We start from the raw sequence: 27,162 nt of genomic DNA on the forward strand, positions 1-27,162 counted from the left end.
GCGATTTGCAAATTTTTTCCCCATTCTGTAGGTTATCTTTTTGTTTTGTGATTGGTTTCTTTAGCTGTGCAGAGGCTTTTTAGGTCGATGTGGTTCTATTTGTTTATTTTCTATTTTGTAACTGGTACTTTAGGTGTGATTTCAAAAATATCAAATCAAGGAGTTTTTCCCCCTGTATTTTCTTCTAGAAGTTTCATGGTTTCAGATCTTTCATTTAAATCTTTAATTCATTCTGAGTTTTAATTTTTGTGAGTGGTGTAAGGAGTCAAGTTTCATTTTCTTACATGTGAATATCCAGTTTTCCCAACACCATTTATTGAAGAGACCGTCTTTTCTCTATTGAGTATTCTTTACTCCTTTGTCAAATATTAGTTGACTGTATATACTTGGTTTTATTTCTAGTCTCTCAGTTCTGTTTCACTGGTCTATTTGTCTGTTTTGATGCTGATAACATACTTTTTAAATTACTATAGACTTATAGTATAGCTTGAAACCAGGGACTGTGATACTTCCTGATTTGTTCTTCTTTCTCAGGATTTCTTTGGCTATTTAGGGTCTTCAGTGTTTCCACATAAATTTTAGGAGTGTTTTTTTCCTCTGTTTCTGTAAAAAATGCCTTTGGAATTCTTGATGGAGATTATATTGCATCTATAGATTATTTTTGGTACTGTTGATATTTTAATTATATTAATTATTCCAGTTTATGAACATGGAATACCTTTCCTTTTATTTGTGTCTTCTTTGATTTCTTTCATGAATGTCCTACACCTTACAGAGTAGAGAGCTCCAAGTACTCTTGGAGCCTAGGTTTGGAACTCAAACATTACTGCTTCCAAATGTTTTATTACAGTAAACTTCAAGGTCATCCCAGATTCAAGGGAACCCTACCTCTTGGCAGGAGGAACTACATAGTAGTATAGTCACTTTTATAGCACACTATATTTCAGTGGGAAAAAAAATGGGAGTAAAGGAGGAAAGGGAAAGACAACTTTTACTTTTCATTTATACCATCTGTTTTGTCTGAATTCTTAGAATAATGTATACATACACATTATTTCTATAATAATACTTAAATATAACTTCAAATATTTAGTTTATTAATTAAAGTTACATGCCAGGATAATAATCCAGACATTTAGAAGGACTCATGATTTTGAGTCACAACAGATATGTCTTCAGATTTCCTCTGACTGTAAGGTCAAGATTTCCTGAAATCCGCAGCATGGAGCGCAGTACATGATACATGATAAATGCTTAATAAATGTTTGTTGAATCTGAATCTGAATGAGAAGATGGGAGCAAAAAAGATGTACGTATCAGGAAAAATTGCCTTAAAATATGTCTTAACAATTTAGTTTATAATCAGCTTTTATCTTGCAACTTAAAATTTAATGGGGAAGAAAAGAGGTTTGATTTAACTTCCATACAGTTGCAAGCATGGGCTGCTGGATGAAATAGCAGCGTGTCCATTGCTGAAAGTCGCAGTAGTTGGAAATTATAACCTACAGCAGAATCAAGGGAGCCCTTAAACTCTAGTCCTAAAAGTCACCGGTCTGATTCAAGAAATAATGTACCTTTGCAAATGCCAAGGATGCTCTCAACTATTTCAAGCAGGACCTTGGAGAAGCACCCAGAAGTGCTATTAAGAAAACAAAACAAAACAAAACAAAAACACCTTTCTTTAGCAGCTACAATACATGTTACTAAGAAGCAGAAAGTGACCTGTTAATTTTAACAGACACCATATTCAGTTTGGTTTGCTGCTGTTACTAATCCTTCTGTTTCCTCAAATTAAAAATTGATAGATGAAAACAATAAGAACACATTTGAGAAATTCTTCAAGATTCCTTCTTGGCTGATTTTCAGTGTAGAATGTATTTCCCTAAATCCTACTTATTAAGCAATTGCAAGAGTAGGTTGGTTGGTTATTCATTTAATTACCATTTTGAAACCATCCTTACCCTTCCCAGGAGGGTCAAAGAGTAGCCTGTTATTTGAATGCGTAATTTAACTGGAAAAAGGAAATTGCTTTCATCATTTTTACTCTGCCTTTTCTAATTGGATCGAGTGTCAGCTTTCCATGCAGTGTTCCCTGACATACACTCATGTTTCTAGTGCAAACAGATTAGGTCCATCTGCATCTGTCTCCATGTACCCTGGGATTGCATACGCTTTGGATACATATTTATTTTGTGGATTTCATTTCCATGTTAATTAGAACGTAGGTTCCTGGAATTTCCATTCTGAATATGATAATCTTCTTACAGTCAGCAGGATGGAAACAGCTGCATGCTGTTTACTTTGTGAAAGATGGTGTTCCTTGCTCAGATGATCACTACATATTTACTTTCTAAATCAAAGATTGTTACAGATCAAATCTTCTTACAGATTTGTCAGAATATGTCACTTTATTGAGAACTTTTAAACTCAATTATATTAGGTCATTGTGGTTTTTTGGAAGGCACAATGAACTAAAATTATTAGGAAATCAAATTTTCTAATATGCATCTCATTCCTTTTTCTTCTACTCTAAACTCTGCCATTTCTTGAAATAGATTTTTTAAGATTATTTTTCTAATCACAAAGGTTATATATGTCAAGTGAAGAAAATCTGAAAAATAGCCAGTCACACTACTGTTAAAATTTGATGGCTTTATTTTTTGCATAAGTACAGCAGATTTTTGTAAGATTTATTACTATGTAGATAAGTATGGTATTGGTCCCAATATGCTTTTTTTTTTTTTTAACCAGCCATCCTTCTAACTGAATCAAGAATTTGTTAGATAATAAAATGCAGCAAATTATTCAATTCAATATCAAATATGTACTAAAGATTTATTATGTGCCACCCACTTTCCTCTCTCTGGGATGGCTGGGAAGGGCACAAAAATAAATAAGACATATCCTTGTTTGAAAAAGTTTATAACTAGAGGGTAAAAACACAGTTAAAAGTAATTATAATATAAGGTAGACTGTGATAATATTAACCATTACCAAGCAGTAATTAAGTACTTTTATTCCTCATACAGCTCTATGATGGGGGTGCTCGTATTTATCCCATTTTAAAGAAGAGGACACTCAAGCTGAGAGATATTAAATATTGTGCCCAAACCACATAGCTAGTTAGTGGTAGAGTTGGAATTTGAATTCAGCAGTATGGTTTCAGCCAGGTTCTCCATCACGGTAAGAGAGCACTTTAATTATAACATTTCTTTGATCTATAGAAATATATAAACACTCTCAAAATTTTCTTGACATAAACTATAGTATTCCACAGGGTCTCTCCAGTGTTCTTCATTCTCACCTTCTTAAATGAAAAGACCAACAGTGGAAAACTTCGTTTTGAGCTTGTAGGTCTATGAAAGCAGTTTTGTCATGACACCAATGGAAGGGATAAGAAAATCAAATAGTTTAAAATTTGGCCACACTCATGTTCTGGGATTATTTTCTCTGAGATGACAGAGTGAGTGCAGCTCATGAGATAACTCCTTGACAAAATCCAAAAAGTAGCAGGTGCTTTTCAAGGAAGGATTAAATTTGGCTGTATATAAGAGAAAATCCAGATAACAGTGGCTTTTAAAATATAAATGCCTATTTATTTTTGTTGCATAGTAACATTAAGGTAGGCCTCTTGGAGTGGTCTGATGTCTCTATGATATTTTCAGGGTCCTTGTTTCTTCTATCCTTTCTCCTAGTCATCATGTGCTTGTAGTCACAGGTGAGCTGCTGGAGCTCCAGCCATCACATTCAGGTTCCAGGCAAATAGAAGAGGAGGGGAAAAGGAGAATAAGCGGCTTATGACAAGTGAGTCACTTCCCTCTAAAGACCTTTTCCAGAGTCTTAATTTTAAATATGGATGTTTATTTGTATGAATGAATGTTCTACTTTTAAGAAGGTTAAAGTGGGGGTACTGAGGACAGTCCTTGTGGAATACCTGGATCTGCAGTAGGAGAACTCTTTATTTTTCAAAAGAATGAGTATATTTGTACTACTGTTCCTAGAACTAAGAACTATGGAAATTTTGGAAAAGAATGATGCTAAATAGTGCAAGTTCTATTTGTAAGGGACATAGTTCCAAATGTTCCATGAGGCCAAGATAGAGATTTCCTTGTAAAGAAAATCTGAAGTTGTCACAACAGACCTTTTTTTTTTTTTGAATGGTTATAATAATAAAACATGATGTCTCCTGTATAAAAGAGCCTTGGTTAATGCCAGCCATGAAGCATGTAAGCATGAAAGACACATAAATTTATGCTGAAGTCTCTGATTTTGAAAATAAGGCTATTATTTAGCTTTGTTGTAGTCAGTCATTCAGTCATATCTGACTCTTTGCAACCCCATGGACTGCAGCACAGCAGGCTTCCTTGTCCTTCACTAACTCCCAGAGTTTGCTCAGATTCATGTCCATTGAGCTGATGATGCCATCCAATCATCTCATCCTCTGTCACCCCTTTCACCTCATGCCTTCAGTCTTTCCCAGCATCAGGGTCTCTTCCAATGAGTTAGCTCTACGCATCAGGTGGCCAAAGTATTGGAGCTTCAGATTCAGCATCAGTTCTTTGAATGAATATTCAGGGTTGATTTAGACCAATTAATATACTGTGAAAGTCTAAAATGCTTTGGAGATGTCCATTGATTAAGGGGCTTTGGGCGACCTGTGAGTAATGATTCCATAACTTGCAGGTTTATATTCAACCTGAATATCCAGTAATATTTGACAAAGCCACCAAGCACTTGCTACAACCTCATCCTCCCCCACACACTTCTCCCCGACACACATACAAAGTTGATAAAACTCAGGCAGGGTCTGTGCTATCACTAATGTATACCTCTGGTTTTCTCTCGTTTGACCAATGTCACAGAACATCTCTCTTTCAGGACTCATAAAATTTTAGTCCTTCTCTCTTGCTATAATCAGATTCCTAACCCATGATGCCAACCAGAGTTTTGTGGGATGGTTACTTATTTATTTGTATCAGTTCAGTTCAGTTCAGTTCAGTTCAGCTGCTCAGTGGTGTCCAACTCTTTGCGACCCCCTGGATTTGCAGCACACAAGGCTTCGCTGTCCATCACCAACTCCTGAAGCTTGCTAAAACTGATGTCCACTGACTCAGTGATGCCATCCAAATATCTCATTCTCTGTCTTCCCCTTCTCCACCTGCTTTCAATCTTTCCCAGCATCTGGGTCTTTTCCAATGAGTTAATTCTTTGTATCAGGTGGCCAAAGTATTAGAGCTTCAACTTCAGCAACAGTCCTTCCAATGAATATTCAGGACTGATTTCCAGTGAATATTCAGGACTTATTTCAGTCAAACCAGGATTGACTGGTTTGATCTTTAGTCCAAGAGACTCTCAAGAGTCTTCTCCAACAACACAGTTCAAAAGCATCAATTATTTGGTGTTTACCCTTCTTTATGGTCCAACACTCACATCCATACATTACTACTGGAAAAACAATAGCCTTGACTAGATGGACCTTTGTTGGCAAAGTAATGTCTCTGCTTTTTAATATGCTGTCTAGATTGGTCATAGCTTTTCTTCCAAGGAGCAAGCGGCTTTTAATTTCATGGCTGCAGTCACCATCTGCAGTGATTTTGGAGCCCCTCAAAATAAAGTCAGCCACTGTTTCCACGGTTTCCCCATCTATTTGCCATGAAGTGATGGGACCAGATGCCATGATCTTAGTTTTTTGAATGTTGAGTTTTAAGCCAGCTTTTTCACTCTCCTCTTTCACTTTCATTAAGAGGCTCTTTAATTCCTCTTTGCTTTCTGCCATAAGGGTGGGGTCATCTGCATATCTGAGGTTATTGATATTTCTCCTGGCAATCTTGATTCCAGCTTGTGATTCATCTAGTCCAGAATTTTTCATTACGTACTCTGTGTGTAAGTTAAATTAGCAGGGTGACAATCTACAGCCTTGATGTACTCCTCTCCCAATTTGGAACCAGTGCATTGTTCCACGTCCGGTTCTAACTCTTGCTTCTTGACCTGCATACAGGTTTCACAGGAAGCAGGTAAGACGGTCTGGTATTTCCATCTCTTTAAGAATTTTCCAGAGCTTGTTTTGATCCACACAGTCAAAGTCTTCAGCATAGTCAATGAAGCAGATATAGATGTTTTTCTGGAATTCTCTTGCTTTTTCTATGATCCAACAAATGTTGGCAATTTGATCTCTGGTTCCTCTGCCTTTTCTAAATCCAGCTTGAACACCTGGAATTCTCGGTTCATGTACTATTGAAGCCTAACATGGAGAATTTTGAGCATGTGAGATGAGTGCAATTGTGTGGTAATTTGAATATTCTTTGGCATTCCCTTTCTTTGAGATTGGAATGAAAACTGACCTTTTCCAGTTCTGTGGCTACTGCTGAGTTTTCCAAATTTGCTGGCATATTGAGTGCAACACTTTCACAGCATCATCTTTCAGGATTTGAAATAGCTCAACTGGAATTCCATCACCTCCACTAGCTTTGTTCGTAGTGATGCTTTCTAAGGCCCACTTGACTTTGCACTCCAAGATGTCTTGTTCTAGGTGAGTGATCACAACATCGTGGTTATCTGGGTCATGAAGATCTTTTTTGTATAGTTCTTCTGTGTATTCTGGCCACCTTTTCTTAATATCTTCTGCTTCTGTTGGGTTCATACTGTTTCTGTCCTTTATTGAGCCCATCTTTACATGAAATGTTCCCTTGCTATCTCTAATTTTCTTGAAGAGATCTCTAGTCTTTCCCATTCTATTATTTTCCTCTATTTCTTGGCACTGACCACTTAGGAAGGTTTTCTGATCTCTCCTTGGTATTCTTTGGAACTCTGCATTCAGATGGGTATATCTTTCCTTTTCTCCTTTGCCTTTCACTTCTCTTCTTTTCTCAGCTATTTGTAAACCCTTCTAAGACAACCATTTTGCCTTTTTGTATTTCTTTTTCTCGGGCAGGGTTTTGATTACCACCTCCTGTACAATGTTATGAACCTCTGTCCATAGTTCTTCAGGCATTCTGTCTGTCAGATCTAATCCCTTGAATCTATTTGTCACTTTCACAGTATAATCATTAGGGATTTGATTTAGTTCATACCTGAATGGTCTAGTGGTTTTCCGTTTCTTCAATTTAAGTCTGAATTTGGCAATAACGAGTTCATGATCTGAGCCACAGTCAGCTCCTGGTCTTGTTTTTGTTGACTGTATAGAGCTTCTCCATCTTTGGCTTCAAAGAATATAATCAATCTGATTTTGGTATTGACCACCTGGTGATGTCCACGTGTAGAGTCATCTCTTGTTCTGTTGGAAGAGGGTGTGTACTGTGACCAGTTGTGTTCTCTTGGCAAAACTCTGTTAGCCTTTGCCCTGCTATGTTTTGTACTCTTAAGTCCAAACTTGCCTGTTACTCCAGGTATCTCTTGACTTCCTACTTATGCATTTCAGTCCCCTATGATGAAAAGGTCATCTTTTTTTTTTTAAATATTAGTTCTGGTAGGTCTTGTAGGTCTTCATAGAACAGTTCAAATTCAGCTTCTTTGGCATTAGTGGTTGGAGTAGAGACTTGGATTACTGTGATATTGAATAGTTTGCCTTGGAAATGAACAGAGATCATTCTATCATTTTTGAGACTGCACCCTTGCACCCAAGTACTGCATTTCAGACTCTTTTTTTTGGTAACCAATAGAATAAGGCGAAGGTGATGGGATGGGATTACCTTACATAATCCTGCTCCCATTTCTCTCACTTGTTGGTTTTGAGGGTCACATTGGGAAGGCCCAGGTGGCAAACAGTAGAGGGCAGCCTCTGGCTTGGTCAACATCCATGAAGAGACTGAAACCCTCTGTTCAACAGCCCATGAGGATTGAACCTTGTCAATAACCACGTGAGCATGGGTCTTCTCTAGCCTAACCTCAGCTGATTGCAGTGGTGGGGGACCCCAAATTGAAGAACCCAGCCTAGCCTAGCAGCCTAGCCTCATCCTGACCCACAGACATAATGAGACAATGTGTGTTCCTAAAGGCTGCTAAGTTTGTGGTGATATTGTTAGATGGCAATAGATAACTAGTATAAAACATGATAATAATGTCCAGAAAAGAAGAGCAGACAGTGAAATTTTTGCTTTGTCAAACTTCATATTTATAATCTCATCAATAAAATAAATAACAGTAATAAAAAGTAAAATAAAGAGGATGAGATGGTTGGATGGCATCACCAATTCAATGGACATGGACTTGGGCAAACTCTGGGAGATGGTGAGGGACAGGGAAGCCTGGTGTGCTGCAGTCCAGGGGGTCATGAAGAGTTGGACACAACTTGGTGACTGAACAACAACAACAAAATACTAAAGATAATTAAATGGACTAAAAATTCAGAAATATATTAGTATTTATGAAAAAGAGGAGATATTGTCCTGTGACAGAAATTAATAAATTTGTGGTTTCTGTTTTTAAGCCTTAAAATCTGCAAATTTGTCAATGACTTCCTCAAAATAGGTCTCTTTTGCATATTCATATTGAAAAGAGGATAGGTAGATTTGTTAACTTATCATTTCCTATGATTGATCCTTACATAGGAATTTGTCTATACCACACAATGATTGGGATGACCAGCAGCACCCAAAGCAAGCTCAGTGATGCTGAGCTATATTACAAATTTACTTGCAAAAAATATGTATCATCCTGTCTACTTGAATCAGGCTGACTGTATAGCTCAGATTTCTCTGAAGTAACTTCCAAGTAGAATACCGTGCCCAAGCACTTTCAAGTAGAACAGCATATTTCTGGAAACAACCTAAACATCCATCAACAGATGAATGGATAAAGAAGTGTGTACACAACATACAGTGGAATACTACTCAGCCACAAACAATGGAGTAATGCTGTTTGCAGCAACATGGATGGACCAAGAGATTACCATACTGAATTAAGTCAGAAAGAGAAAGATGAACACCATATGATACCACTTATATGTGGAATCGAAAATATGACACAACGGAGCTTACCTACAAAACAGGAACAGACTCATAGACATAGAGAACAGACTTGTGGTTGCCAAGGGAGAGACAGGATGGGGGAACCATGGATTAGGATTTAGGGATTACCAGATGCAAACTAGTATATATAGCATGGGTGAACAGCAGGTCCTGCTGTGTAGCACAGGGAGCTCGGTTCAGTCACTCAGTCATGTCCGACTCTTTGTGACCCCATGAATTGCAGCACGCCAGGCCTCCCTGTCCATCAGCATCTCCCGGAGTTCACTCAGACTCATGTCCATCGAATCCATGATGCCATCCAGCCATCTCATCCTCAGTCATCCCCTTCTCCTTCTGCCCCCAGTCCCTCCCAGCATCAGAGTCTTTTCCAATGAGTCAGCTCTTTGCATGAGGTGGACAAAGTACTGGAGTTTCAGCTTTAGCATCATTCCTTCCAAAGAAATCCCAGGGTTGATCTCCTTCAGAATGGACTGGTTGGATCTCCTTGCAGTCCAAGGGACTCTCAAGAGTCTTCTCCAACACCACAGTTCAAAAGCATCAATTCTTCGGCACTCAGCCTTCTTCACAGTCCAACTCACATCCACACATGACTACTGGAAAAACCATAGCCTTGACTAGACAGACCTTAGTCAGCAAAGTAATGTCTCTGCTTTTGAATATACTATCTAGGTTGGTCATAACTTTTCTTCCAAGGAGTAAGTGGGTCTTTTAATTTCATGGCTGCAGTCACCATTTGCAGTGATTTTGGAGCCCCCCAAAAATAAAGTCTGACACTGTTTCCACTGTTTCCCCATCTATTTCCCATGAAGTGATGGGACCGGATGCCATGATCTTCATTTTCTGAATGTTGAGCTTTAGGCCAACTTTTTCACTCTCCTCTTTCACTTTCATCAAGAGGCTTTTTAGTTCCTCTTCACTTTCTGCCATAAGGGGGGTGTCATCTGCATATCTAAGGTTATTTATATTTCTCCTGGCAATCTTGATTCCAGCTTGTGTTTCTTCCAACCCAGCGTTTCTCATGATGTACTCTGCATATAAGTTAAATAAGCAGGGTGACCATATACAGCCTTGACGTACTCCTTTTCCTGTTTGGAAACAGTCTGTTGTTCGATGTCCAGTTCTAACTGTTGCTTCCTGACCTGCATATAGATTTCTCAAGAAGCAGGTCAGGTGGTCTGGTATTCCCATCTCTTTCAGAATTTTCCACAGTTTCTTGTGATCCACACAGTCAAAGGCTTTGGCAGTCAATAAAGCAGAAATAGATGTTTTTCCGGAACTCTCTTGCTTTTTCCATGATCCAGCAGATGTTGGCAATTTGATTTCTGGTTCCTCTGCCTTTTCTAAAACCAGCTTGAACATCAGGGAGTTCACGGTTCACGTATTGCTGAAGCCTGGCTTGGAGAATTGTGACCATTACCTTACTAGCATGTGAGATGAGTGCAACTGTGCGGTAGTTTGAGCATTCTTTGGCATTGCCTTTCTTTGGAATTGGAATGAAAACTGACCTTTTCCAGTCCTGTGGCCACTGCTGAGTGTTCCAAATTTGCTGGCATATTGAGTGCAGCACTTTCACAGCATCATCATTCAGGGTTTGAAACAGCTCCACTGGAATTCCATCACCTCCACTAGCTTTGTTCGTAGTGATGCTTTCTAAGGCCCACTGGACTTCACATTCCAAGATGTCTGGTTCTAGATTAGTGATGACATCATCATGACTATCTGGGTCGTGAAGATCTTTTTTGTACAGTTCTTCTGTGTATTCTTGCCACCTCTTCTTAATATCTTTTGCTTCTGTTAGGTCCATGCCATTTCTGTCCTTTATCGAGCCCATCTTTGCATGAAATGTTCCCTTGGTATCTCTAATTTTCTTGAAGAGATCTCTAGTCTTTCCCAATCTGTTGTTTTCCTCTATATCTTTGCATTGATCACTGAAGAAGGCTTTCTTATCTCTTCTTGCTATTCTTTGGAACTCTGCATTTAGATATTTATATCTTTCCTTTTCTCCTTTGCTTTTCACCTCTCTTCTCTTCACAGCTATTTTTAAGGCCTCTCCAGACAGCCATTTTTCTTTTTTACATTTCTTGATCCCTGTCTCCTGCACAATGTCATGAACCTCATTCCATAGTTCATCAGGCACTGTATCTGATCTAGGCCCTGAAATCTATTTCTCACTTCCACTGTATAATCATAAGGGAACTGTATGCAATATCCTGTGATAAACCATAATGAAAAAGAATATATATGTGTGTGTGTGTGTGTGTATATATATATATATATATATATATATATATATATTTGAGGAGGACATGCAACCCACTCCAATATTCTTGCCTGGAGAATTCCCATGCACAGAGGAGCCTGGAGGGCTACAGTCCATTGGGTCACAAAGAGTTGGACACGGCTGAGTGACTAAGCACAGCACAGTACGGCGTGTATGTATATATTACCGAATCACTTTGCTCTATAGCTGAAATTAACACAACATTGTAAATCAACTACATCTCATTTTTTTTTAAGTAGAACACCTTGTTTGTTAAAGAATAAATGATTAAAATGTGCTAATTTCAAGTGTGTATTTTAGATGTTTAGAAAAGTAATCATGGTAATTGTCTAGAACTTAGACCAAGGAAAGGTTTTTTTTTTTTCTCGGAAGAGTATTCCATCATTGATGTTTAGAATTTCTAGTGCACAGTGATAATAAAAAGCAGACTCTTTGAGTCAGTTTTATTATTGCTGGTCTGTGCCTGGGGCATACTTCGCCCCAACCTCAGGGCATGGGGTAAAGTGTGATGAGGGAGTTATTATGTGTGGGGTTTCCAGGAAAGGGCTCTCTGATGACTTCATATTTGGGCAGTCCTCTAGGGAAGTGAGAGAATGAGCTGTGCTACTATCTGGAGGAGGATTCTAGCAATCACAACAGTTCTGAGGCCAGAGTGCAGCTGGTATGTTCCAGGAACAGCAAGAAACCGGAGGACTGAAGCAGGAGTGAAGTGGGTGTAAGAGCTGAAGAAGTTAGAGAAGCAGCCAGTCAGGGGGCGGGGAAGGAAGGCACGATTGCCTGAAACATGTAGTACTTGTTTCCATCACAATCCTTTACCTTGGGTGGCGGGCACTTGGGTCTGGATTTCCAACTGGAAAACCCCACTTGAATCTATTTTTCCCACTTAATAGAACTGTTTCCCAGTGTAGAAAATGAGGATAATAAAACCTATCTCGATAGGGCTATTGGGCTTATTAAATGAATTAAGATGATGGTTGTGCAAGTGTAAATCTCTGTGATAAAAACCACTCTTTAACGGTTAAATGCTGAAGAACCAGGGAGGTGGAGGCATTCCAAGCTGAGTGCTCTGGACCCTGTCATCCTCTTCCTTAACTGACCCCATCCATTGATTTCCAGCACCCTCTCCACACCTCCCCTCTTCAAGCAGGAGGCCTTGGTGAACACAGCCCGGCAGGCACACTTCTCATCAGCACGACAGGAGGAGTATAACCGCCCACTGTGATAACGTTTAAACCAAGCTAAACAGTATAAGATAACCTTCATTTGCAAATCTGATGAGCAAAATTACAGGGTTCAGCTCTAATACAGGGGGGAAATGAAGCTCGAAATCATTATTTCCACTTCTAAGATTAGCAGCTGGAAAATACAATACATCTGTAAAATGACACTGTCAAAAATACCCTAGTTTTGCATGACAACAGCCTCCACACAGAAGAAGAATCGCTTCAGAGAGTAGAAAGGGAGACATAGTTCTCCCAGAGGTCATGTCAGATGGACATTTCTGAGTGTTTGCCACATACCAGATCAGGCTACCATGACATCATTTGCTGAAACAACTGATAAAGTTCTTTGAAAAATAGCTGCTTACCCAAAGGAAAACATGAGCTGTCTTTCCATTCTTTTTCTCTTTCATGGGTCAGAAGAAAGTGTTCTTTGCTTGGAGAAATACTCCTTTATATAAATCAAGTAGGGAAGATGGGGATGGAAGGATTAAATGCAGGAGTAAGATGTTGTCCCGGGAGAAACTGAACATCTCCCTTACATTTCCACAGGGTATTTATTTCTGCATCATAGTCAGTAATTTACTGGGGTTCTTGGCCCCCAATAGACCTGGGTTTAAAACTTTGTATTCCATTGACTTATGGGACCTGGAGCAAGCTACTTAACATTTCTAAGTTTCTGATTTCTTAGTCAGTAAGAGGAGATAATAAGCGTAGTAGGTAGGTCTGTGATGAGGAATAATTAATATATGTAAAGCACAGCACAATGTTCAATAATTTCTGGCTATATCAGTACTGGAGAGAAATTATATAAAAGTCTTATCAGAGCAAAAAAGCGTAAGAATGGGGGAAAATAATCAACTTTAAAAATCACTGTACTTTCCTACAGTTTGTTTAACATCCTTCCACTGTAACTTTTAATATATGTGAATTGTTTTTTTAAGGTCATATTCTACTTGCTGCTGGTATTAGAAATACAGTGTTTTTTTTTTTTTCAAACATTTGCTTATTTATTTTTAAAAATTTCTTTCTTTTGGCTGCAGTGTGCAGCATGCACCATATTAGCTCCCCAACCAGGGATCGAACCCAGGCCCCCTGCTGTGGAAGTGTGGAGTCCTAACCGCTGGACTGTGAAGGATTCCCTGCTGTTTTTTAAAAAAGAGATTTTTCAATATACAGTATTTCACAATACACTTGGTTTAAATGTCAATATATGAAGATTCAGCATAATGTGAATTTAAATTTAATGATAGTGTTAATATTTTTAAAGAAAACACTTAAAAATTACCAGTAGAAATACTTATTTTCAGTACAGTACCTCTTCTTTATCTGGAGCCATGAGTAAATGAAATATTCATGGCACGTAAGTAAAATTTCCAAATTACTAAAACCAAATCTTTAAACATCAAAACTTTGAAAATATTTCCTAAATGTATTTTATGTAATTATATCTATTATTTATTAAATGTAAGTATGCACATGCATAAAAATAACATTTTAGGCAGCCATATTGAACAATTTTTCTTATTTTTGGTATTTTCTTATTGACTTTGCTTCATTGATCTGAACATCATTACTGCACAATGCTGAAATAGGAATTGCCCTCAGGAGCTCATAAAATAGAAACTCACCAATCTAAATGGCTTTGCACTGAAGAATTCTTCAAAAATTACAATTAAAGTTCCTTTTTAATATTTTAGGGGAAGGAAAATTTTCCCTTGACCCCTGGCTGGGTCTGAAAATTAAAATGACAAAAACCGGTTGACAGGAGAAAAGCATACAAATTAATTTAATATGAGTTTTAAGGGACATATGTGCTTTTGCAAGAAAATGAAGACCTGGAAAAAAGGTTAAGCCTGAGCATTTTTATAGCAGGTTTAATGAAGAGTAGAAAGGGGAAAAGCATGATAGAACAAAAGGTTTAAGCTAGGCTAGCAAAGTGGGGGGAAAATCATTAAGGCCTATTTGTTTGGATTCCCTCTCACTTCTGTGTACTAGGTGTCGGGAGGGTATCTCTATCAAGAGGGTCCTACAACCTGCATCGGGGAGAAGAGGGAAAATCAGTGTGACCTTCCTACACCTGTAGTTTATCTATATTAGCTTAAAATATTCAAGTTGCCAAGGTGCCATGTATTGGGGGAACATGTTCTGAACCTTACCAACATGCTTATCTTCTGGCCAAAAGAGGAGGAAAATAGACTTTTAAAAAACAAAAGGGAAAATGAGTCGCATAGCAGCCCTCTCCGTCACTCAAGAACAGTCACATCTCCACCTCAGTTTCTACGATCCAGAACTAGAGGATGGTATGTGACTTCCAGGTCACCCCCAGTTCTCAATTTCTGAGCTTCCTTCTACTCAGCTATTTAGAGAGGACTCCTTCTATGCTGCAGACTCATTCACAGGGAATGCAGCTGGACCTGACAGAGGATTCTGACTTTCTTTCCAAGGATTCTGACTTTTCTTTGCCTATTAGAATTCTGCCAAGGTAAAGAATTTTAACTAATAATCATAGACCAGCAAATCATTGTTTCCATGGCCATACACCACTACCATCATCAATAAAGTGTCCCTGACTTTTTAATGACAGCAACATAACAGATTCTTAATGCATCTTAGTTGAACTGAGTTAGAAAGTGATCTTTCTTTTTAATAAAAAGAGAACATGCATAACAGCATGTCTACTTATATAGAACTTATTATGTATTAAGCATTATTGAGTGCCTTACAGATATTAACTAAAGTGACCCACACAATCTGTGATGTAGACAGATGATGTCACTCCTATTTTACAGATGTTTATTTATGATTTATCTTATACTAAAAGATTTTGTAGTTTGCTCAAGATCACACAAGTTATTATTTGTTTTTTTTTTTCATTTTTATTAAACTTGTTATTTTGTATTGGAGTAGGGCCAATTAACAATGCTGTGATAGTTTCAGGTGAACAACAAAGGGACTCAGCCATATATATATATGCATCCTTTCTTCCCCAAACTCCCCTTCCATCTGGGCTACCCATAACATCAAGTAGAGTTCCGTTTGTTATACAGTTGGTCCTGTTGGTTATCCATTTTAAATATAAAAAGATTACATAAATTATTAACAGTAGAGAAGAAATTTAAATTAGGCAACATTCATGGTTTTACCACTAATCTACACCAATTCCAATTTTACATATTAAAACTAATATATTTGTATATAAAATATCTAGAAAGTTGTACATGCCAAATGCACAGAGTAATTCTATTAGAGTGATGAATTTCCAATATTTTTTCTTACTTATTTCTTGATTAAGTGAATTTTCTAATTTTATACTTTTTTAATTAAAATGTTTTATTGGAGTTCTGGGTAAGGTTAAATAAGCATACTCCAACGTGCGTCGCTATTAAATGTAACTACAGAACCTGGACCTGGACAGAGTGCGTGGTACAGCTACTTCATGATTCTGTAACATAAATAGTGGTAGGAGGATCAGGAATGAAGACCAGGATTTGAAAGTGCCACCAAACAGACAGCTTGCTGTTTTAACCCTGGTTTCTCCTTGAACTCGAGTAAGGCTGAACTTGGAAGAGCACAAATAGAGAGAGCTCTAGAAACCTTCTTGCAAAAGGGGTTCTCATGCTCAGAAAGAGCAGAGGAACTCCTAGGGTTTCTTCTTCACTTTCTTGCTCCCCAGCCTCATAGTAATCCTGCAGCAATGACAGGGACAGGAACAGGAACCTAAACTCTGAGGAAGAGAGAACTTTGTCTCCAAGGGAGAGGGGTTTCTCTCCAAAAACCCCCATTGTTTTCTTCACTGTTTCTCTCCCTCCACCAACCCGCATCTTTCATCTGTGCCAAATTCAATACAGTCATGGCAAGTGCATGGGAGAACAGAGTAACTAAAGTCCCAGGTTTCTGGCCTAAGGACTGAGACAGGGGAGCTTGAGGAACTTAAAAGTAGCAGGGAGATTGCAAAAAGAGGAGTTTGGAAACATAAGCCCATAAAAGTTCTTTACTAAATCCTGGACTTACCTCTGAACATGGGTCCAATCCTGAACACCACCAAAGACTTTGAGAACTGAATTAAAAGAGAGACTCTGTCTAAATCTCAGACCAGCTGCTACATAATGCATCCACAGGACACACCTGAACAGTGTGGCAAAAGCTTTGAAAGTAAAACTGATGGTGAAACCACAACCAAAAGAACCTTCAGTCTTTTAAAAGTTGAACCATTTGGGTCAGTTGTCCAAAATAAAAATATCAACATATCTATAGCATTTAGAAAAGACCTAGAGTCTCATAACACAACATTCAAAACATCCAGTATACAGTCCAAAATTACTGAGCATATAAAGAACCAGGAAAATCTCAGTTGATGTGGGAAAAAATGATGAGTAGACATCAAAGCCAAGAAGGCCCAGATGTTGAAATTATCTGACAAAGACAAACATATTTTAAAATGCTCCAAGCAATAAAGGCAAATATCCCTGAAATGAAGGAAAATAGAAAGGATCAGAGAAAACAGAAAATATATAGAAAAGAATTAAATGGAAATTTTAGGACTGAAAAATAGAATAATCACAAAAGAAAATCTTACTGGACACACTTAATAATGTAATGGAGGCAACAGAAGAAGGAGTCAAAGAGTCAGTGGAATTGAAGATAGATCCATAGAAAGTATATATGCAACAGTGGAGAAGGCGATGGCACCCCACTCCAGCACTCTTGCCTGGAAAATCCCGTGGACGGAGGAACCTGGTGGGCTGCAGTCCATGGAGATGCTAAGAGTGGACACGACTGAGTGACTTCCCTTTCACTTTTCACTTTCATGCATTGGAGAAGGAAATGGCAACCCACTCCAGTGTTCTTGCCTGGAGAATCCCAGGGACGGGGGAGCCTGGTGGGCTGCTGTCTATGGGGTCGCACAGAGTCGGACACGACTGAAGTGACTTAGCAGCAACAGCAGCAGCATATATGCAAGAGAGATAAAAGAAAAAGAAAAGCGCCTCAGGGACCTTGCTGTCGCCAGAGATAATACCAAAAGATCTAACATTTATGTCATCAGAGTCCCAGAAAGAGAACAGTAAGAATATGGTGCAGGAAAAATGTTTGAAAAAATCATGGTTGAAAACTTTTCAAATCTGGCAAATAACAAACCTAAAAATTCAAGGAGCTCACAGAATTCCAAGTAAAATAAGTGCAACGATATGCTCAAACATAATGATCAAACTGCTGAAAACTAAAGGCAATGAACAAAGTGTTGAAAGTAGACAGAGAAGAATAATGCCTTACTCATAGAGAAAAAGCAATTTGAATGACTGTGAATTTCTCACCAGAAATCACAGAGGCTGAAAGGAAGCAGCACATTTAAAAAATGCTTTAAAAAAGGGGGAAAAAAAAAGAATTTTATATGTAGAGTAAATATCCTCCAGAAAAGAAAATGAAATAAAGGTATTCTCAGAGGCAGAAAAATTAAGAGATTTTATTGCTAGCAAACTGACTCTGACACCAAAAGAAACTGGAACATCAATATTTTAAAAAGAGCAATATAAGTGGTAAGTGTCTGAGTAAATAAAATAGACTGAGTTATTTAAAAACTGTTTGAAGTTTGAAAGCAAAAATTATGAAATTATCTGAATAGTTTGAATATACGATGATATAATATGTAAGAAAGTGCCAACATAAAAGCAGGGGAGATAAAGGGACTTAAAAGATGGTAGGATTTCTACATTCCATGAAAAGTGATACAATACTATTTCTCAATGTGTCAAATGTTAAGTATGCCCTAAAGCAATACTTAAAAACTATGCAAATAAATGTAGACAAAAAAAGAGTAGACAAGTTAAAATGGAATACTATAAGATATTCAAATAGCTCAAGAGAAAGCAGAAAAGGGGAAACAAAGAAACAAAAAAGAGGAAATAAACAGAAAATAAATATTAATATGATATATCTAAACCCAAACATACCAATATTTACATTAAATATAAAGGCTCTAAATTATAGAGGTTGGCAAACTTTTTCTGTAAAAGGCCAGATAATAAATATTTTCACTTTTGTGGCCAGGGTGTCACAACTGTTCAACTTGCCCATTGTTAGCACAAGAGCAGTCATAAACAAAGCATAAATAAGTGTTTTGGCTGTGTTCCAAGTAAGCCTTATTGATTAAACACCAAAAGCAGGCAGTGAGCTGCATTTGGCCCATGGATGGGCTGTAGGTTGGTGGTTCCTGTCCCAAACACAAATTAATTAAAAGACAGATCGTCAGAATAGATAAATAACCATGGCCAAACTGTATGCTATCTGTAAGAAACTCACTTCAAATATAATGGCTGCTGCTAAGTCACTTCAGTCGTGTCCAACTCTGTGCGACCCCATAAACGGCAGCCCGCCAGGCTCCCCCGTCCCTGGGACTCGACAGGCAAGAACACTGGAGTGGGTTGCCATTTCCTTCTCCAATGCATGAAAGTGAAAAGTGAAAGTGAAGTCGCTAAGTCATGTCCGACCCTTAGCGACCCCATGGACCGCAGCCTACCAGGTTCCTCCGTCCACGGGATTTTCCAGGCAAGAGTACTGGAGTGGGGTGCCATCGCCCTCTCCATAATGGCATAAGTAGACAAAAATTAAAAGGGTGGAAAAATTACACCATTAATCAAAATGGAGCTGAGGTGGCTCTATTAATACCAAGCAAAGAAATCTCATAGCAAAAAATTTACCAACAATAAATAGGGACACTACATAATGATAAAAGGATCCATTCACCAAGAAGACATAATGCTCTTCGATGTCAATGAAACTTACGATGAAGCTTCAAAATACATGAAGCAAAAACTTGTAGAATTGAAAGCCTAAATACAAAAATGCATAATTGTAGTCAGAGATGTAAACATTTCTTAATAAGCAATGTAATTATTATAGTAAAATTACCAAGGATATAGAAGAACTGAACATTATCAACTAATTGCATCTAATTGATGTTAATGGAAACATTACGTGACAGAAATATTAACAACAGCAGATTGAATATAGCAACACATGAAAAGAATAATCTACCACGGCCAAGAAGGATTCCAACAGTTAGAATCGGACAAAAAACAATGGACTTGTTCAAAATTGGGAAAGGAGTATGTCAAGGCTATATATTGTCACCCTGCTTATTTAACTTATATGCAGAGTACATCATGCGAAATGCTGGGCTTGATGTAGTACAAGCTGAAATCAAGATTGCCAGAAGAAATATCAATAACCTCAGATATGCCTTTTGGCAGAAACTAAAGAGGTATTAAAGAGCTTCTTGATGAAGGTGAAAGAGGAGAGTGAAAAAGCTGGCTTAAAACTCAACATTCAAAAAACTAAGATCATGGCATCTGTTCCTATCACTTCATGGCAAACAGATAGGGGGAAAAATGGAAGCAGTGACAGACTTTATTTTCTTGGGCTCCAAAATCACTGCACACAATGCATGTAACCATGAAATTCAAAGATGCTTGCTCCTTGGAAGAAAAACTATGACAAATCTAGACAGTGTTATTATAAAGCAGAGACATCATGTTGCCAACAAAGGTCCATCTAGCAGAAGCTATGGTTTTTCCAGTAGTCGTATGTGGATGTGAGAGTTGGACCCTAAAGAAGGCTGAACGCCAAAGAAATGATGCTTTTGAACGATGGTGTTGGAGAAGACTCTTGAGAGTCCCTAGGACAGAGATCAAATCAGTCAATCTTAAAGCTATTCAATTCTGAATATTCATGAGAAGTATTGACACTGAAGCTGAAGTTCCAATACTTTGGCCACCTGATGCGTACAGCTGACTCATTGGAAAAGACCCTGATGCTGGGAAAGATTGAGGGCAGGAGGAGAAGGGGGTGACAAGGATGATATGCTTGGATGGCATCATCAACTCAATGGACATGAGTCTGAGCAAACTCTGGGAGATAGTGAAGGACACGCAAGCCTGGTGTGCTGTAGTCCATGGGGTCACAAAGAGTCTGACATGACTGAGTGACAGAACAACACCAACAAGGAAAGTTTATCACAGGAATGCAAAACTGACTCAATATTAAAAATCAATCCATGCAATCTACTATATCAGCATCCTTTTCAAGTACAGTTTGAACATTCACCAAGGTAGATTATATTCTGAGTGACAAAAGAAACCTTAAGAAATTTTTAAAAAAGGAAATAAAAGTATGTTCTCTGACAATAATATGATAAAGCTAGAAATAAACAGGAGAATAGTAAAAGGAAAATCTCCAAATACTTGGAAATTAAATGATATGCATCTAAATGAGCCACAGGTCAAAAGGAAGTCTTCAGGAAGATTAGCAAAGATTTAAAACTGAACAAAAATAAAATACAACATAACAGAAACTGTGGGATGAAGATAAAGCAGTGTGTGTGTGTGTGTGTGTGTGTGTGTGCATGTGTGTGTGCTAGTCACTCAGGTATGCCTGACTCTTTGCAACCCCATGGACTGTAGCCCCTCAATCCTCTAACCATGGGATTTTCCAGGCAAGAATACTAGAGTGGATTGCCATTTCCTTCTCCAGGGGATCTTCCTGCCCTTGGAATAGAAACTGGGTCTCCTTCATTGCAGGCAGCTTCTTCACCAGCTGAGCCATCAGGGAAACCCTACTTAGAGGAAAATTATAGCATTAAATGCTTATATCAAAAAGAAAGATCTTATACCAATAATCTAAGCTTCCTCCTTAAGAAGCTAAAAATAAGCAAAACGAACACAAAGCAAGTTAAAGCTAGAAAATAATGAAGATAAAGGCAGAAATCAATAAAATTTAAACCGTGAAAACAGAGAAAATCAATGAAACAAAGAGCTGACTCTTTGGAAAGATCTATAAAATTAATAAATGTCTATTAATATTAACCCCCCAAAAGAAAGAGAGAAAACATTATTTACCAATTGTAGGAATAAAAAAAGGTTATCACAATTGTCACCGGATATCTCGTAACTATTAAAGAAATTGAATTCATAGTTTTAAAACTTCTGCAAGAAGTCTCCAGGCCTAGATAACTTCACTGGAGAATTTTACCAAACATTTAAAGAAATAAAACCATTCTATGTAGTCTTTTCTAACAAGTAAAAAGGGGCAAAACATTTCTCGAGTCATTTTATGAGGCTAGTCTGACACGACTGAAGAGACTTAGCAGCAGCAGCAGCGTTATACTGACACCAAAATCAGACCAAGACAGTACAGTCAGTTTAGTCGCTCAGTCGTGTCCAACTCTTTGCGACCCCATGAATTGCAGGACGCCAGGCCTCCCTGTCCATCACCAACTCCCGGAGTTCACTCAAACTCCTGTCCATCGAGTCGGTGATGCCATCCAGCCATCTTATCCTCTGTCATCCCCTTCTCCTCCTGCCCCCAACCCCTCCCAGCATCAAAGTCTTCTCCAATGAGTCAACTCTTCGCATGAGGTGGCCAAAGTACTGGAGTTTCAGCTTTAGCATCATTCCTTCCAAAGAAATCCCAGGGCTGATCTCCTTCAGAATGGACTGGTTGGATCTCCTTGCAGTCCAAGGGACTCTCAAGAGCCTTCTCCAACACCACAGTTCAAAAGCATCAATTCTTTGGTGCTCAGCTTTCTTCACAGTCCAACTCTCACATCCACACATGACTACTGGAAAAACTATAGCTTTGACTAGACGGACCTTTGTTGGCAAAGTAATGTCTCTACTTTTGAATATGCTATCTAGGTTGGTTATAACTTTCCTTCCAGGGAGTAAGTGTCTTTTAATTTCATGGCTGCAGTCACCATCTGCAGTGATTTTGGAGCCCAAAAGAATAAAGTCTGACACTGTTTCCACTGTTTCCCCATCTATTTCTCATGAAGTGATGGAACCAGATCCCATGATCTTAGTTTTCTGAATACAACAACAACTAAATGCCTACAGACCAGTATCACTCATAAACAAATCCTCAAAAATATTAGCAAATTAAATCTAGCAAAATATGAAGAGAATAATATGCATGACCAAGTTAGCTTTGTCTCAAGAATGCAAAGCTGGTTCAATGTTCAAAATCTATCAACATAATTCACCATGTTAAAAGTCTAAAGATGAAAAATCTTATGGTCTCATCAATTGACATACAGAAATCATTTTAGGAAGTTCAACATTAAGGAAACGTTCTCAGTGTGATAAAGGGCATCTGTAAAAACACACAACTAACATCTTACCTAATGGGGAAATGCTGAATGTTTTTCTAAGATCAGTAATAAGACAAGCATAATTTTAGGCATGCATATTAGATGGCTGAAACTCTAAAGCAAAGCAAGGAGTCTATTATTCAAGCCAGGATAATGGTTACCTCTGGGAAAGGAGGTCATAGAAGTGGTTGCAATTTGAAGGGGGTACAGAGGGGTCTTCCGAATGTTGGCAATACTGTTGTCTATTTTTTGACTTAATGGTATTTTCATCAGTGTTTACATCACAATTTCTTATGTATTTATCTTTTGCACTTTCCTGTATTTCCATTATATTTTTCAATGCAGTGTTATAGAAAAGAATTAATATTAAAAAAATTTAGAATGTTACTTTCTTTAGAGAGAATTTTCTCTTTAGAAAAAATAATTTAGTACGATACTCCTCGTAACTTTATATTTTTATTTTACTTTGCTTTTTAAAGCCAGAACATTTATTGCTTGACAAATCATTGAAATCCTTAAGATGAACTGGATACCGCGACAGCTGCCCTTTTGGGTTTAAGTGTTGTTCCTTCATGGAATCCATGCCTGAATCTGCCGTATACAGATTTTAGGTGCCGCATTCGACCAGTCCTGGTGGTATTTCGTTTTTTAGCTTTACCACTCCAGTTATACTTTCTCTTTTGTTTGGCAGGATAGCCGCATTTGCCGCAGGTTGACTTCTGAAGGTGGTAGGCTTTAGAGCCACAGCAGCAACACAGCGTGTGTGTCTTATTCTGATGCTTTCCAAATGATGAGGTTCCCTTTGTCATCTTGCTTTGTCCAACTTTCTATATTTTTAGTATTAACTCTGCTGCTGCTGCTGCTAAGCCATTTCAGTCATGTCCGACTCTGTGCGACCCCATAGACGGCAGCCCACCAGGCTCCCCCGTCCCTGGGATTCTCCAGGCAAGAACACTGGAGTGGGTTGCCATTTCCTTCTCCAATGCATGAAAGTGAAAGGTGAAAGTGAGGTTGCTCAGTCGTATCCAACTCTTAGCGACCCCATGGACTGCAGCCTACCAGGCTCCTCTAGCCATGGGGGTTTTCAGGCAAGAGTACTGGAGTGCGGTGCCATTGCCTTCTCTGATATTAACTAACAGTTTATAAATACTTGAAGTAAAAAATTGCCCTCTGGAGATTTTATTGTAATCAAACCAAGGTCATAGTTTTAACTACTCCGCATGGAACTTGCTTACCTCCTGAGGTTTGGTTTTCTCACCAGTACAGTGAGGGGTGGGCTAGAAAGTCTTTTCTGGTTGTGGGTGGGGCCCCAGCACAGGAAGAACACAGGAGATCAGCTAGCAAGCTTCTTAGTCTGTTCTCAGCTTCAATCCAACCCTTTCTGATTGAAAAAGTGTCAAAAATTGGCCTTAATTACCTAAAAGCTTTTTATATAAGTTCCTTAAAATTTTATTTATAGTAAAGCCATTTAATATCATTAAGATAATTCCATGTGCATGTAAAAAACAAACCAACTTATTTTAAATTCCAGTGATGGCTCAAAATGTCTGTCCTACTTTTTTAGGTTTCCACTTGCTTAAAATAGTATTTAAAATAAAAAATTGAAGGAATTTGGAAAAACAAGCATGGATAGAAAATTAAGAATGTGTAAAAGTCCTGTAACTAAATCCTAATTTGTATCAGTATTATGTGTAAGGTAAAGACGACCAGGACACCAAAAGAGTGTCTAACAGGCTTTTTAATGGCGAAGTGCTCCTGGGCGGGGTTCCCGGACCTGAACGAGGCAGGTCGGGGAAGTTTGCGCCCGGACCATGTTGGGGGCAGTTTTTATACCTTCGTTGCAAGGGATGGTCAGGCTAGATGGACGGGGGTTTGGATAGGTCGCCAGGCCGAGGCGTCACGGGCTGACAAGTCCTTCTACGTGGCTGGGGTGGGGCAGCTTTAGCTGGTGAAGTGTGCTGTCATTGGTCTCCGGGATCTGGGAGGCTCCTTCCATTAGGGACCTCCCCCGCCGGCAGGAGGGAGAGGAGGGGCGGCCCATCATGGCCCCCAGCGTCTGGCCTTACATTCTGACCCTTTTGATAGGATAAGGGGTGCCATTATTGCTTCTGGCTACTTCCTGCTGAACTGGGGCGTCGCTGGGGCTGAGGGTCGTGGCCGGATCCTGGTGATGTTTAGGGGGCCTCAGGGTCTCTGGACGGGAGCTTGGAGTATGCGGCTACCATCAGCATCTGTCCTGTAGCCGTCTGGGTCAGCTCCCTGACCCTCTGGAGGATGATCTGAAAAACACAAGGTCCTATAGACAGGATGAGGAACAAGGCTGCAAGGGGTCCGAGAAGCGGGAGAAGCCATTTTGCCCAAGATGGCTTTCACCATCCCGAGAAATCAAAACTGTCTGACTCGGCCTGTCCAAGTCTGATGCTCTCTCTCAGCTCTTGGACCTTGTTCTGAACTATCCCCAAGGCATTAACGAAAAGAAAACAACAGTCTTCCCTTAGGAATTGACAGGTTCCCCCTTTTTCAGCCATTGGCAGGTCTAGGGCCCTTTGATTTTGGAGAGCCACTGCTGCCAGAGAAGTTATCTGGGTCTGTAATGCCGTTAGGGAATCTGCCACCGTGTCCAGGTTTCGATTGAGGTCTGCGGACAGCTTATAGTAGAAGTGCATGGCTGATCCCAATCCTCCCGCCCCCAGGCCTAAGGCCGTGAATAAACTTCCCCTGAGGAGCAGGGGAGCTTCAGCTAGCGCCCTCTGGCGGCGGGTTGACTGGGTTTGATCCTCCATTGCCTGGGGTCTCAGAATGGTCAGGTAAGGAGTAAGGAAGATTGGGGTGTAAGGCTGGGCCCAGTTGGGCGGGAAGCATTGTAATAAGGTGGTTTGATTGCAGAGAAAGAATATCCCGGGCTTTCCGCATACCGGAGGGTTTGGGGATGGGGGTCTCGTCTCAAGCCGTCACAGGCCACTGTGGTTAATGAAGTGTCATTGGCCAGGACACAAGAGGCATTGGCTGGGAGGTACAGTACCTCGGTTGTCAAGGGCCCCATTGGCCAGGTTACTTCAGTGGTATTTTGAGTGAGATTTTGGGCCTCTATCTATTTTGAGGGGATCAGTTGGGTGAGGAACGGTCAGGGTCTCAAGGGAAGACAGAGCCCATGGAACACTCCCGATTAGATTTTGCTGCCGCAGGAGTAGCAAGTGATTTTTTCCATACATTCTCTAACTTTATTTTAGGAAAAAACATTCTGTCTACTATTTTTAGCTATGCTGCTGTGGCTGCTCTAATTCTGCTTTTCATAATTATTCTTCCTTGTATTGTTAGAACTCTTTGACAGAGCCCTCAGAAGCTCACGACTGAATTACATCTGGCTGTCTTAAAAAATAAAAAAGGGGGAGATGCCGGGAGCCAGCACGGGAGATCCCACCCATGTCAAGGTCATGCAGGAAGAGTCCTGATAAGCAAGGCCTCAGGACTCGACAGACCCCCGGACCTGCTCGAGCATCTACTCCAAAACCAGAATCTGTCTATCTTATTATTTTATGCCTTTCACCAACTCTTCCGACATTAACAGGGGGCTGTCCCCGACCACCTTTCTCTGGAAAGAGTTAACTTAGGGCTCTAGTTGATAAACCTCCTGGGCATGAAAAGAGTGTTTCAAACCCCCTGTTAGCATTCTAGCTTACTTGGCAGGTTTATCCAGACTCTTGCAACATTGTTGAGCCAATGCTTGCTGCTAAGTTCTCACATCCCTTATCCTTTGTGTTCCTGGGAGTGCATATAGTCAGGATATAGAAGAAACAAGTAATAGCCTTAGCATTAGCAACATTAGACTTTGAGTTAATAAGTTCTTTCTTTGCTGTAACCCACTGAGTCTTTGCTCCATAAAAATGTAACTCTGTACTTTGAGGGTGACGCAGGCTAAGAATTTAAGAAGAAACACTTTAAGGGAGAATATTGTTCTCCCTTCTTGTTCTGGCTGACCAACCTTTATCAAAAAGGGGTCATAAAATATCAACAGGCCTCCGGGCCAGAAGATAATGTACAAAAAATAAGACTCTTGCAAGAAGGAACCTGATATCGATAAAAGCTAATACTGATGGAATGTTGAGTTGACTCTGCACTTTTCACCTTGCTGTATGTACAGCTCAGGGTAGGAGTTTATTGGGCTCATGGTGTGGATTAGAGGCTTTAGTTGTCAACTTTATTAAGTCCTGTTGGAGCTTATGTTGGATTTGTTTTTGTCTCTGATTTTGGGCCCCCTTTCCATCTGTCATTTCGTAGTGGGTTTGTATGGTGACACAGAGGTGTTTTTCTCTAGCTTTATAGCAGTTAGAGGCTGAGTTTGATTTGGCAGTCCCAAGGCTCTTGGCCATCCAATACCATTTACCCCCATGGGAGCATGGCTGGGCAGGTGAGACATAACAGTCTCGGTGGACATAAGTGTAGGCTGTGAACCCAGTTTTTTTAGTGGTCTCGTTTGGTGTAGCCCTGGGGGCAGGGCATAGGTTATCCCACCTGTGTTATCACGGCCAGGAGGAATAGTGACAAGAGCAT

The 27,162-nt window shown here is 39.4% G+C and overlaps 1 pseudogene; it reads right to left on the reverse strand.

Annotated features, from left to right (window-relative positions):
* Positions 1-23,126: 23,126 nt before the first annotated feature.
* Positions 23,127-23,420, reverse strand: LOC138079078 (large ribosomal subunit protein eL37 pseudogene; annotated as a pseudogene).
* Between the last annotated feature and the right edge of the window lie 3,742 nt (positions 23,421-27,162).

Source organism: Capricornis sumatraensis, chromosome 4, assembly GCF_032405125.1.
Source record: "Capricornis sumatraensis isolate serow.1 chromosome 4, serow.2, whole genome shotgun sequence".
NCBI classification, from domain to species: domain Eukaryota; kingdom Metazoa; phylum Chordata; class Mammalia; order Artiodactyla; family Bovidae; genus Capricornis; species Capricornis sumatraensis.